This window comes from Scleropages formosus, chromosome 24, assembly GCF_900964775.1.
Source record: "Scleropages formosus chromosome 24, fSclFor1.1, whole genome shotgun sequence".
NCBI classification, from domain to species: Eukaryota; Metazoa; Chordata; class Actinopteri; order Osteoglossiformes; family Osteoglossidae; genus Scleropages; species Scleropages formosus.
Window position 1 is genome coordinate 3,163,717 of NC_041829.1, and position 15,005 is coordinate 3,178,721.

The following is a 15,005-nucleotide window of genomic DNA, read 5'->3' on the forward strand; positions in this document are numbered from 1 at the left end:
CTGATTTCTTTAGTTATTGACACTTCTACTTCCGGGTATATGAACCAATCACCTGCAAGTATCTGTACAAATACATGACAGATTGTGGAGTGGAGTGTTGTCCATATTGCTGTATCTCCCTATTGGCACCGCCATCCTAGAAGGATAAGCGGTGAAGAAAATGGATGGATGTTATCCATTAGCTTTCATCTATCATGAATATGATTTCTTTTTTCATCACACATATCCACGAGTGGTGTCATTTCAAGTAAATTAGATGTTTAGACTATGAATTCCAAACGAAGAGGTGAAGTCCCGTACCGCTGCGCTTTAAATTCGGATGTGGTGAAGAAGGGCGCACGAACGTTAAAACACTGACACACAAGAACCACGTTTCCTCAAGGACCTGCAGCCAGCCCTCCCAGCCTAGCGCTTTTCAGGCTTTTTCCTCCTTTCTCACTGCCCAAGGGTCACTCCCTTATGTTCCCTATAAATTTCAACAACAGTTAAACACTTCATTCACCCAGAATCCAACTATTTACAATAATGCAATTTTCCCGCTCAAACTCCCTGTAACGCGGGTCGTTACAGTTTATTAGACGGTGTGTAACACAAAATTAGATGATAATCTATGTTTTATAATTACATTATAAACAATTATAATGTGCCAGTTTTTGAAAGTTGACTTGAACACATCAGGAGTTAAGAGATAATTACTGACACAAACGGGGCAGTATAGAGATACCAGGAATGCAATTACGACTAAAATTATGATGTGGCTTTTATTGGCAGTCTCTTGTTTTTTAACAACTGAAAAACACATTGAACAAAAACATGTTTCTGAACTGTACGGCATTTGAAACAGTTTGTATCGTAATCTTAAAATTGCATCAGTTGCGCATTGTAAGAATTGTGTAATTAATTAATGCGAAGAACTTAAAAGCAAATTTTGAAAAAACACAGTACTATCATCTATGAGTATGGCGCGCAGCGTCGTGGGTTTGGATGGGGCGAAGAAGGACGCACAGACAGCGTTCGTCGAGAACATTTTATTTGATCACCGCCACAGGGAAATAATGCTCTCGGTCCAAGTTCCCCGTTTCCTCCAAAACCTGCGCTTCGAGCCAGCCTTCCCCGCCTCCTTAGCGTCCCCAGGCTCTGCCTTTCCCACAGGCAAACACGGTCACTCCATCATTTTACCCGTAAGTCCCCCCAGTGGTTGCGCACCTACTTTACTAGTGCAAAAGATTTAATTTTGGATATCGTTTGAAGGTGATAATCCTAGGAGATTGTTCACTACTTATGCGTGTGTGTGCTAAGTATTTTCTCCCTCGGGGCTTGTCGTAGTGTGTCTTTATTATTTATACAAACCTCAACATCACCTCAGCACACGAACCGCGCTGACCACATTTTCACTTTGCACATATGATATAACAGCACATGTCAATGAACTCTGCACTTCAAACTCACCATTCTCACCCCTGTGAGTGTGTTTTAGCGGGAAATGTGTTTAATGTAATAGCTGCATTATGGGAAAAATGAGCGTGACCGAGCGTTCGCGTGGGGTTCGCCTAGACACTTCGAGGTAAAGAAAATAACAAACGATACCCGTCAAGGTTGAGTCCAAACGTTTTTCCAGTTTTATTGGCTCCAGCTGAAAAACTTATAAGCAGACTCGCTGGTGCACTTCCGTGCGCACGTCCCAAAGACCGGCCTTCGACTCGCATATTTCAGAAGTCTCAGATCATGATGGCAACGCTGCATCTTGGGGAGCAATCATTGAACAGAACCTGTCTAGACAGCCAGACTGAAGGTCATACATAAACAGTTTGAGAAGTCATAGTCTGACTGCCGCATTCTCACTTGTCAAGGCTTGGCTAGTGACTGATTTTACGAGAGGAAGATTGAGACGAGATTTCTGCTAAGTTCTTCCAAACGAGGACCTCTGGTGGCTGCTGGTGGTGTTGCGTCCAGGGGTCATGACATTTTTTTGCATTGCCTGCTCCATGTTGAGCGAAGGGCTGTTGGTATTCCTGCTGCTTTTAAATAATGTCTTTTTAAATGCATATAACTTATTTAATTAAAATATTAATGAAAACAAAGATGAATAAATTTGCACTTTTTCAGTTTTTTTTATTACTACTTACTCACGTGTGTAAAAAATGTACACTATAAAGTTATTAACCAGTAAATTGTTCTGCAGTTTGCGACCCTTAATTGTATGCTGTCCGTTTAGAGATTAACCTATTTAAAAACAACTCATAATATGCAGCTTTCTCGTAATTACTGTATTACTTATTTAACTCATTGCCTATTGCCTCTGTATGTGACAAATAAAACTTCAACTTGAACTATTTACAGTAAGTAGGTTTCACATTGGTCTATAATCAAATTCTTGAAATCCATACACTTTGAGGGGAAAATGGCCAGTGGAAAACACTAAAAACTGCTGTTTGTTTGTTTATGGATTTGCAGTTTTCATAAAAATATCAGCCTTTATGAACATTTCTTTATGAAGATCTTTCTGCCTTGCTGCCATGAGCCTCCATTTCTTCATGCCAGAGTAGCACTCGAACACTGCCAGTACTGAAAGGAAGAACGCCGTTTCCATTATTACTGAAACCACCCTTCTGAAACCTGAGAACAAATGTTACAAAATATTATTGAAGCTTTTGCAACATCAGTAATTTCAACACAGTAATATTTACGAATAAAATATGTATCTTTCATCTTCGCGGTACATACCACGACCCTACTAGGACAAGCGGGATGGAAGATGGATGGATCTTTCAGCTTTTTGTGCTAAATGCAATTCAGTATAATTTCTAGACCATTGCATTTACACAGATGTAATTCATTTTTTCTTTGTGTATTGTCACTGCCTTCATTAGCAGTAGTTCAAGCAGTAGTACACTGTTATGGCTACTGTCACATACTATATTAAATTACTGTAATTTAAATTATTTTAAATAATGTACAACCTCATTTCCTAAAAAACAGTGGGACAGTATGGAAAATGTTAATAAAAAACAAAAATGAGTGATTTGTAAATTTACTTTGACAAAAACAGTATAAAGACAAGGTATTTTATGTTTTACCTGATCAGCTACATTGTTTTTTGAAGATGTACATTTATTTTTTTAAAATTGATGCCTGCAACATGTTCCAAGAAAGCGGGGACAGTCAAGTGTTAACTACTGTGTAACATCACCATGTCTTTTAATAACACTTATTAAGTATTTGGGCACTGAAGACACCAGTTGGTTAAGTTTAGCAAGCGGAATATGCCCCCATTCAACTGTTATGTTTTTCTTCAGCTGTGCAATTGTGCAGGGCTTTTATTGCCATATTATTCACTACATAATGCTTCACACATTCTCAATTGCAGACAGGTCAGGACTGCAGGCTGGCCACCTTGTACCCACACTCTCTGCTTACACAGCCATGTACTTGTAATCCAGGCAGAATGTGGTTTGGTATCGTCCTGCTGGAAAATGCAGGACTGTTCTTAGAAAAGACGGCAACTGGATGGCAGCATATGCTTCGAAGTTTGTACATATCTTTCTGCATTAATCGTGCCCTCACAGATGTCCAAGTTACCCATGCCATGGGCACTGACACACCCCATTGCATGACAGAGGCTAGCTTTTTGGACCTGATGCTGATAATAGCTTAGATGGTCCTTTTACTCTTTTGACCGGGAGAACACGACAGCTATTTTTTCCAAAAACTGTTTGAAATGTTGACTTATCGGACCACAAAACAGGATTCCACTCTGCTACTGTCCATGTCAGATGAGACTGAGCCCAGAGGAGTTGGTGGTGCTTCTGGACAGTGTTGATGTTTGGCTTCTGCTTTGCATAGTAAAGTCTTAACTTGCTTCTGTGTATGCAGCAGTGAACAGTGTTGACTGACAAAGGTGAACCACAGTATTTCTGAGCCCATGTCATAATATCCATTACAGACACATGACAGTTTTTAAGACATTGACATCTGAGGGTTTCGAGGTCACACTCATTCAGAAGTGGTTTTCAGCCTTGCCCTTTACACACCAAGATTTAACCAGATTCCTTGAATATTTTCATTATATTGTGCACTGAAGACCGTGAAATGCCCAAAATTCTAGCAATTTGTATATGGGGAACATTGTTCTTAAAATGCGGGATTATTCGCTGATGCATCTGCTGGCAAATTGATGAATCTCAAGCCATCCTTGTTTTTGAAGGAGTAGGCCTTTTTTGGAAGCTCCTTATATAGTGTAACCTCACCTGTTTAACATCAACTTGTCACATCGTTATTAGTTCTAAATGACCCCTGTCCCAAGTTTTTTGGAATGTTTCGCAGGCATCAATTTCAGAATAAACATATATCAATGCAGTAGTTTAGGTAAAACATGAAATACATTTTTTATACGGTTTTTGTTTAAATACAAGTCAAAGTAAATTTACGAATGACTCCTTTTGTTTTTATTAGCATTTTCCATACTGTCCTAATTGTATTATAGTGTTTTGGTTGCACACGTGTAAAAGTAACCATATACTAATTATGTTTTTACTACTTTGGCTATTTCTGGTGTATGACTATTTATAAGTAATTAAATAATGCAAGTTTGGTTCACCTATGGAGATTTAATTATCTAATATCCGTAAAATCATACTGCTTGCAAAAGGTTATACTAAGGTTTGAGAAAGTAAAGAAAAGGTCATTTGTAAAAGCATCTGTGCAGGAGGGAAGTCTCTGGCCTGTACTTTCCTTGTTGATTTTATTCTCCACAGTACAGGTGAGGTCACCATTCACATTATTTTCCAGTATAACAATACATTGTCACTGTTGAGGTGCCCATCCAGTGACTGGTCCCCCAGATTCCAAGTGTACTGGGGAATGTCCTCCCAAAAGGAGCAGGACACCCACACATCTCTTTGGGTCAGACAAAGAGAGGTCAACACAGGTGAGGATACAGACTCTGAAGGAAGAAAGCAGTACCTTGTCACTCTCTGAAGTGCTTGCTATATTAACAAATATTTATGGAGATGTTGCATTTTGTAATGCATACATGACAAACACAATAACACATGAACTGCGGGAGTTCCTTGGTGTTAGCTAACTACAGAAAGCAGTCCTGTCTGTGCACAGAACAGATTTTTTAAATTATTGTCTTGAAACACATTTCAGGCAATGCATGTACCAAACCAGAATGTACACACACTGTCTGAAATTGCTCATCCCAAGCGGGGTTGCAGCGAGCTGGAGCCTAACCCAGCAGTACAGGGTGTAGGGCTGGAGGGGACACACCCAGGATGGGATGCCAGTCCGTTTCAAGGTACCCCACGTGGGACTCAAACCTCAAACCCACCAGAGAGCAGGACCTGGCCAAGCCTGCTGCGCCACCACACCCCCTCAAACCAGAATGACGAAAACTATTTAAATATTTTACACTGTGTTAACTGTGACCAACATATACATTCTGGTTGAAAGGGTCTTCTAAGGATTTCTTCACTGGTGCAAAGTATTAAATATTTCTGTGTATAGTTATTGCACACTCACTGGACACAATAACTCACCTTCGATGGTCAGCGGGACTTTCTTTTTTGCAGCTTTATTCCTTTTACATTAAATATTTCAAAATTGTATTGACTTCGGGGGGGACGTGGTGGGGGAGTGGGTTGGACCGGGTCCTGCTCTCTGGTGGGTCTGGTGTTCGAGTCCTGCTTGGGGTGCCTTGCAACAGACTGGCATCCCGTCCTGGGTGTCCCCCCTCCCCCTCCAGCCTTATGCCCTGTGTTGCTGGGTTAGGCTCCGGCTCCCCACGACCCTGTATGGGACAAGCGGTTTCAGACAGAGTGTGTGTGTGTGTGTGTGTGTGTGTGTGTGTGTATTGACTTGAGTAATTCTTTTCAGCTTTGTCCAATCTCAGGGTACCATTATCAAGAAATTCAAAACAGCATATTTTGTATATGGTTTGCCCTTTTAAATTTAAATATATTTTTCTTTTTAGAGAGTTTCAATTTAAACTCATAATCGGTGATATTAGTTACCAGGTGTACAAGCAAAGGTCGTCCCAGAGCTCCATAACAATGATGAGCATCTTAATTTTTTGTGGCATCACAAAAAACTTCAGCAACTGTAAGCATCACATGAAATAGTCTTCAGCTGCAGTCAGAGACATGCTCTCTTTGTCCACCATCCCTAGCAGTGCGTTATCTGAAATGCCTTGGGGTGGTACGTAGCCTAAAGACTCTTACATATTTAGCAAAGGAATGTATTTTACCCTTGAAGTTCCCTCTGTAAACATCGGGATAATGATGAGTTTAAATTTCTCTTACTTGAAAAATTGACTCCAATGAATTCTGGAATATCTGAACCCCTTCTGGAAATTTTTAAAAAGTGATTATACCTGTGATAAATTGTAACCTTTAGACCCTGAGCCCTCACTCGATATATGTGGACATATTTGCAATTTCTCCATATAGTGTCTCTATCGGTATGGTGTTGTGATCCTATGCTGTTTATAGAACAATTGTAAAACAAACAAACTGTGAGGTAGAAAAACCAAATGCCTTTGGGTCACAAACCCGATACAAACAGTATTAAAGTATTAAATCGTCAAATGGATTGAAAAGGTTTGGTTTGTTAGAAAATGTGGGTGACATCAAGCATTAACCACAAGTAACGTGGTGCCTGAGTAATGATGTTAGAGGTGACACACACAGTGTGTTTTTAACATCACTGTCAAATTGCCATAAATCATGTCACCTCCACAAACTACTAATAAAAGCATGTGAGCAAAGCATGTGAGCAAGTCTCTTTTCCACGGGCAAATGGTGGAACCCCCCAACATCCCATAGAAAGTAGGCCTTACTTTGTACAAACACCTCATCATGGTTTGTAAACTTGCTTTTGCTGGCCAGATTACCAAAAAGTGCACATAAAAAACATGTGAAATTAAACTGCTTCCAAATTGTCAGTTAGAAATAATGATGAAATCTCATCACTAAGGGAACCGTTGATGTGCTGTCTCAGCTTGGGAGAATTTGAGAAACCAAACGCAAGACCAGAGCCAAACCAGAATGGACAAAACCAGACCAGGACCTGCACCTGTTCCGCTCAACAAAGAAGGATTACAAGTGCATTTTTCTTCAAGAAAAATGTTAAGAATATGTCATTCTCAGCTGACAGGAATTAGCCTGGTTTAAATAGCGGCTGGTGACCTGTAGCAGCAGTGGTTGCGGCAGCCTCTTGGTGCGAAGACGAGGGAGTCTACCTATGGAAGTTCATCGAAGAAGGCCACCAGTACCGTGTTTCGCAAGGGATCGTGCATCAAACATGTCTACCATCAAAGTCATCTACGGCAACCGAGCCGTGCGACATCGCCACCACCAGACACCTGGATGCTCTTGCTGCTACAGTAACCTGGTTTATCCTCGCCTGTCAAACTCTTCATCCTGCTTTAATTTCTCCATGGGACTCTGGAACTGCCAGTCAGCTGTGAGAAAGGCTGACTTCATAACAGCCTATGCCTCCCATTTCTCACTCGACCTCCTGGCCCTAACTGAAACCTGGATCACCCCAGAGAACTCAGCCACACCCGCAGCTCTCTCCACTAACTACTCCTTCTCTCACACCCCTCGTCCCTCCGGCAGAGGTGGAGGCACAGGTCTGCTCATCTCTCCCCAGTGGGAATATTCCATTCTTTCTCTTCACCCGCATGATTTGTCCTCCTTTGAATGGCATGCTGTCTCTGTCACTGCCCCAGTCACTCTTGTTGTGGTTGTTCTTTAGCACTCTCCTTGGCCGCTTCTTGGATGACCTTGACATCTTGCCGAGCTCTCTGCCAAGGGACAACGCTCTGTTGATTCTCCTGGGTGACTTCAACCTCCATATCGACGACATTTGTGCAAGCAGCCTTCTGTTGCTCCTGAATTCCTTCAATCTCTCCCTGTCCCAATCTCCTGCTACTCACAAAGCAGGCAATTGTCTTGACCTTGTAGTTTCCCGCAACTGTTGCTGTCCCGTCATCTCTGTCACGCTGCTGGATGTCTTTGATCACTTCTTCATTTCCTTTCAACCCTGCCTCACCACTTATTCCTCGCCCCTTTCTACACCCGTTGTCACCTTCCGCCGCAACTTAAAATCTCTCTCACCTTCCTGCTTTGCCTCTGCTATGCTGTCCGCTCTCCCTTCTGCTGCACAATTCTCAGATCTATCAACAGATGATGCCACTAACATTTTTCTCTCTGCCATATCTTCCACCCTTGATTCTCTCTGTCCACAGTCTTCTAGACCAGCATGCCCCAGTGCCACCCCATGGCTGACTGATACGTTATGAGCTAACAGGACCAAACTCCAGGCGGCAGAGTAAAGATGGCGAAAATCCAAGACTCGCTCGGACCTGGATGCTTACCAGTCACTCTTAGTTGCTTTTTACTTCGCTGTCTCTTCAGATAAAACCTCCTTCTACCATAACAAAATGCAGTTTGCATCTAAAAAACCACACAGAATCTTTGCCACCTTCTCATCCTTTCTATGTCCTCCACCGCCTCCTCTTGCTTCTTCTCTCATTGCTGATGACTTTGCTTTGTTTTTCAGAGACAAAGTCAAAGCAATCACTGACAAGTTCTCAGCATCTCCCTGCCTGGTTCGCACTGGACCTCCCTGCGAAGCAATGTTCTCCAAATTAAAGCTGCTCTCCGAATCTGAAATCTTCGACCTCCTGATATCACATAGAGCCACCACCTGCTCGCTTGATCTGATCCCATCGTCAGTCCTACAGAACATTTCCCCGCAACTCTCCAGCTTCATCCTTAATATCATCAACTCCTCTAGTTGTTTCCCAGCTGCCCTCAAAACTGCTCTCATTTCATCTGTAGCCCCTACTAAATTTGTTCCTGTGTTGTATTGTGTGTCTGGAATGTAAATTCTCATTGGTGTAAAGTAGTTTTGTATTAATATGGAGAGGGTTATGGCTTTATAAGATGATGTGTTTTTTTTTTGCTCTCGTCTTGCAAGTTCTTTTTAGTGTTTATTTGACAGGAAACTGTCATTTAAAGATTACCCAATCAGTGCTAATTGGGGGAAATGCTCCCGATCATCCGGGGAGGGGAGTTCCGGAGAGAGTTTGAGAAGAGTCGAGTGAGAAGAAAAGGGTTGGAGAACGTGTGAAGAGGGCTGCAGTTTTATTCACTTAAGAGACCAGGCTAGGAAGTAACCAGAAAGTAACTCCAGGAAAGAGATGAACTCGAGGAGAGCTAGCCGTGTTTGGGTTCGTTCTCATTTGGATACTTCACTAAGCTATGTAGGACTAAGCTATGTAAGACAAATAGCCCCTGGACGTGCGGTGATCAGCTAGCTTTTATTAGCTTAAGTGGAGGAGAAGGAATTGAGCACGTGTGTTGAAGACACCGTTGCGCTGAGTTTTCCAAGCTGCGACCCTAGTGGTGGCAGTGGAGGTGCCTGGAATTTGCCAGCATAATCGGAACGCGGACAGAGCGCCGACAGGATTCGCCATTACCCCACCCTCGCTGGAGAGAGCGGATGTGAAGACAGGTTGCTCACTGTTTCCTGAATCACACAGAACAGTGAGTACCGACAGAGTATTTTCCTCACGGTAGACAAGCGAGCTCCAACAAGCATGCCAATGAGATGGTACTATAGACTGAGTAATAAAAAAAACCCAGGGTATAAAGTGTTCACTTTCGTAGTTGACTTTTGCAGTTGAGTACTGTAATGTTTAAAGGTGTGAATTATTAGTTTTTATATTAAATGTTCTTTGGTTTTGTATTTAACTTGGATGTTGTGATATTCTGTGCGTTTGTAATGTTTTTTTGTGAAAGGAAAAAGGGATATGGTTGCTAAGTGTGATGCATGGGAGGTCTAATCTCACAATATAACAGTATAGCTTTGCACTACACTAACTGGGCCTCTCCTCACCCTAGCAAGAGTCATACACCTCAGATTGGAACGCAACAGTAGACGCATTCCAAAGTTATGTTTTTGTAGACACCACCAATTCAACTCCAATGCTAATACCTAAAAACCAGAATTGAGCGGGTGGGCTACATACCTCTGTTAAAGAAACCCTCCCTGGATCCCAATTTGGTCCAAAACTACAAACCAGTTTTACTCCTCTCCCTCCTCTCTAAAATTCTAGAGCGGGCAGCCTGTGATCCAACTGTCTGATTTTCTCACCTGGAACCATCTCCTCGATGGATATCTGTCTGGTTTCAAAGTTGGTAACTCCACTGAGACGGCACTTCTGGTGGTGTCTAATGCTCTCCAATCTGCTAGAGCTGCCTCCCACTCCTCGGTCCTCATCCTCCTCAATCTGTCTGCAGCATTTGACACAGTCACCCACCGGATTCTATTCTCCTCTCTTAGTCAGCTTGGGACCAAAGGAGCTGTACTAAGATGGTTTGAGTCCTACCTATCTGACAGATCCTATCAAGTAGTCTGGCGGAGCTCTCGTTCTTCTCCTCTGCCTCTCTCAACTGGTGTCCCGCAGGGCTTGGTATTGGGTCCTCTTCTCTTCTTGATGTACACCTCCTCCCTCGACTCAGTCATAGTCTCCCGTGGATTCAAATACCACTGCTATGCTGATAATACCCAGCTCTTCCTCTCCTTTCCACCTTGAGTGTCAGAAATGCCTGCCTGTTGGACATCTCTGCGTGGATGTTTGATCACCACCTCCAACTCAACCTCTCCAAAACGGAGATTATTCACCTCCTAGCTGGCCTGTCCTCCTGTCACAATCTATCAATCAAACTGGACAACTCATTAATTTTGCCTACCTCCTCGGCTAAGAGTCTGGGAGTAACGATTGACTCAAGTCTGTCTTTCTCTCAGCACATCGAAGTCACAACCCAGTCCTGCAGATACATCCTGCGTAATATTCCTAGGATCCGTCCGTATCTCACAAATGACTCTGTCCAACTACTTGTCCAGGCCATGGTGACATCCTGCCTGGACTACTGCAACTCTCTCCTGTGTGGCCTTCCTGCTACTGCCATCAAACCTCTGCAGCTGATACAGATTCTGCTGCATGATTTGTGTTTGATTTGCCAAAGCATTCCCATGTATCTCCTCTACTCATTTCTCTCCACTGGTTTCCTATAGTTGCCTGGATCAAATTCAAGACCCTGGTTACTGTCTACAAATGCATCAGTAGAACTGCTCCCAGCTATTTACAAGACTTAATCAACCGCTACACCCTAGCCAGACCCCTTCGTTCGTCTCCTCCAGCTCGCTTGGTGGTCCCATGCACGAAAGGTAAAGCTCGGAGGTTCTCAGTTCTGGCTCCGTTGTGGTAGAATGACCTTCCCCTCTCACTCAGAACTGCGGAAACTCTGTCTATTTTCAAGAAGGGTCTGAAAACTCACCTTTTCCGGATCCACTTTGCCCAAGATCTCTCCAGCTCATTTACGATGTAATTGTTCACACATCGTTAACTTCATGAGCATCCCCTGTGCAATGATCCGTTCCGGAAACAATCAGTTGGACTCAATTGCAGAGCGCACTGGTGTTTATTTTGGGGAATGTACAAGAAACGTAGTCAGGGACAGGCGATGGTCTTCGATTGGCAAGCGTCGTACAAAGGGCAATCCGGAAAGTGTGGTCGAAGGACAGGCGAAAAGTCAGAACACTAGAAGACTGGAACTTGGATCAGGAAGGGGAAGGAACACAGGATGAGAGAAAGGACAAGGACAAGGACAAGGACAAGGACAAGGAAGGCTGACTCTCGAGGTGAGTGAGCATTAGGCGAGCAAGGTTCCGTGTCCACCGTCGTGCTGCCTCTGCCTTTTATGCCTTCGTCTCCGTCGAGTCCCAGGTGTGCCCTGTCCCACCGGTGATGTGGGCGTGGCACCCTGATACAACCTTTATTCAGCCACTAGGCCGGCATTGTACTTGCTCATTTGTGTATTTTAGAATATCTAGGGGAAAAAAATGGTGGGAGGGTATCTGGATTTGTTTATCCTGTGTTTCATCCACCTACTCGAATGATGAACCTCGGTGCAGCAAGTGATAGGTAACAAACTAGGTTTACTTGAGACTTTCATGTCTGCAGCTATGTCTCTTTCTCTTAATGTAATGCATAAATTGTACTTTTGCTGAGATGTACCTCGCTTTGGACAAAAGCATCTGCTAAATGAATAAATGTAAATGTTTTATGCTGCTGCTGCATGCAGGTTATGTAAGTACCATTTCGATGCTCAGCACCTTATGGCAGATGTCTGACCACAGCATGGTGGCAGTCTTGTACTGCCAAATGGTGGTAGTGAAGCCTGGCCAAATGGTCAATCTGGTTATTAAACACACAAACAAATAGAGAGACAAAAAGACAGACAGAGGCCTATAAGTTAAACTGCACTACTACAACATGGCTTCATTTTCACAGCAAACATTTAAATTTTTCAGACCTGGTCCCCAGAGACACAAGACTCAACCAACCTGTGCTGAGGAATGTCGAGAGGGTCCTGGGGGTTGCTGTAATGGCAGCCAATCTGCTGCATGTTCAGAATCCTTTGGACTCAAGAAAAGGAGAGCAGTTCCATTAACACGTAGTGTGAGTACATGCACAGTAGTATTACCGATATTGAAGTTGCAAAATAATTATATTTATAAAACAGTGCAAGGGAAGACCTCCTGATGATGGCATTCTAAAACTGGAGGTACACAGGTGAGTGAGAAGGCAGATCTTTGGTCAGAGTCACTGTAATCCTGACCTTCTCCCCATGCCCGGTCTCACTGAAAAGGACTGTCTCCAGCAACCTGACATTTCAACTTGGAGAGTTGAGGTCCACATGGAACTTTTAAAGCATCCACTGAGGATGGCACAAAATACAGAAGAATTTTGCTCTCAGCTCAACAGCGGTTCCAGACACAACTTCTGGAGAGAGGAAAGCATTACCACAGTATTTACTTTCATCATAATTCATCGCAATTAGCTATGAATGTATGAGTAAGTATAATCCCTTCACATCTTCATCTCCTTTCTTCACAAGGTTCAGGTTGCTATAGCTGCCACTCTGAATGATTCAGCGTGACTCCTCGCATAAAAAATGTTCAAGTTACACATTTTTGAAGACACCCACCTCTAGCAACATTTTATTTACTAATCTGGTTTCTAAAATGTATGCTTACTGTATAGTAAAAGCCAAGTCTATTTTTACTGTGTTGTTTTCTTAGGAGTAAAATGCTCTGAAACAGAATATGAGTCAATTAGTCATAAGATACATCCTGAGGAAGGATCGTTGGGGATTTGTAGGGTGCACTTAACAAATGTGGTTGGACTTTCCTTGAATCGCAACCCAAGCTGGGGACAATATGAAAGAATACTTGTAATAGGCACTAATTTGGAGCTGACCCTCATTACCTTGTTCCACAGATACTTTCCTTGTTTTGCATGTGTAATTACATATTTCTCACTGCTCTTATGATTCAATGAAACTTAGTACTGCAAAAAATCTTGCAGGTGAGGGAAGAACATGGGATCTCCTAGACAGGCAATGAGGGGAGAGCATATGTACATCATGCAGAGTAGCTGTAGGGCTATCAACAACAACCTGATTTCACTGCTTTTCATGATCAGGATCTGCAAGAGTGCATGGGCATTGTACATCCCCACTGTGATCCTTTGTTTCCCCTATGTGCAATAAGACAAGAAGGACCCATCTCTGCCAAGTTGGTTACTAACATGCTGTCAGCATGTGGCACTGACCATATCATTACTATGAACCTCCATGCCTCACAGATACAGGGTTTCTTCGATGTCTGTGTGAACAACTTGTATGCTGAACCTGTTGTACTGAAATGGATCAAGGAGAACATCAACGAGTGGAAGAGCTGCATTACTGTTTGTCCAGATGCTGATAGAGCCCAGAGAGTCACCTCCATTCCAGACTGACTGAATGTGGACTTTGCATTCATCCACAAGGAGATAAAGAAGGTAAACAAGGTCATTATTGAAGATGTGAAGGACAGAGTGGCTATTTTGATGGATGATATGGCTGACACCTGCTGTACCATCTGCCAAAGGTTTATGCTCTTCTGACAGATGGAATATTCTCTGGTTTAGCCATGTTCTGCATTAACATTGCCAGTTTCAAAGTCATGGTCATCACCAACCAACACAATCCTACAGGAGTTTCCTACCAGAATCACTCGTTTAAAATTTTGACATCTCCATGATTCCGGCTGAGGCGATCCTCAGGACACACAATGGCTAATCAGTTTCCTATCAGTTCAGCCGTGTTCTCTTGTAACACACCCCATCCTCATACCCTTGATGATACCTAGTGGATGTAGGGCCACAAAAGTACCAAAGGAGAAAACGTTTGCATAGCTACCTTCTCCCACTCATGCTTCCTGCTGTACCACCCAGACAATCCTGCTGAACTGCAGCCCCCTCCTCCCAGACAGAATCAGCCAAAAAGGGATAGCATTGTGTCATTCTTCTAGAGGTGCAGGGCCACCATGGTTTTGAAGGAGCTCATCTCTGTCTTCCTTACATAACTCTTTTGCTGGGAACCAGTCCCTTTAAATTTTCTGGAACTAGTTATGTGTGCGAGGGGGTGCAGTGGCGCAGTGGGTTGGACCGCAGTCCTGCTCTCGGGTGGGTCTGGGGTTCGAGTCCCGCTTGGGGTGCCTTGCGGCGGACTGGCGTCCCGTCCTGGGTGTGTCCTCTCCCCCTCTGGCCTTACGCCCTGTGTTACCGGGTTAGGCTCCGGTTCCCTGGGACCCTGTATGGGACAAGCGGTTCTGAAAATGTGTGTGTGTGTGGTTATGTGTGTATGTGCTTGTAGTTCAGTTACCATTCTGGAACCCTGCATGATTGTTTCAGTGGGCAGGATGCAAGCCAGCAGAGGAAGCAGCTCATTGTTGAAGTTCAGACCCCAAGTGTTTGGCTCCTTCAGTGCTTCTTCACTACTGTCAAGATGAAGACATTTCACCATCCCAATACTCATCTCTGCACCAGGGTAACAGGAGGAGAATACTAAGCCCCCAGCATTAGCTCTGGTCACACTCCAGTCAGA

General features: G+C 43.4%; 1 pseudogene; it reads left to right on the plus strand.

Moving 5' to 3' along the window:
- The first annotated feature begins 5,750 nt into the window (after positions 1–5,750).
- Positions 5,751–14,234, plus strand: LOC108936357 (ribose-phosphate pyrophosphokinase 1-like; annotated as a pseudogene).
- The last annotated feature ends 771 nt before the right edge of the window (positions 14,235–15,005 follow it).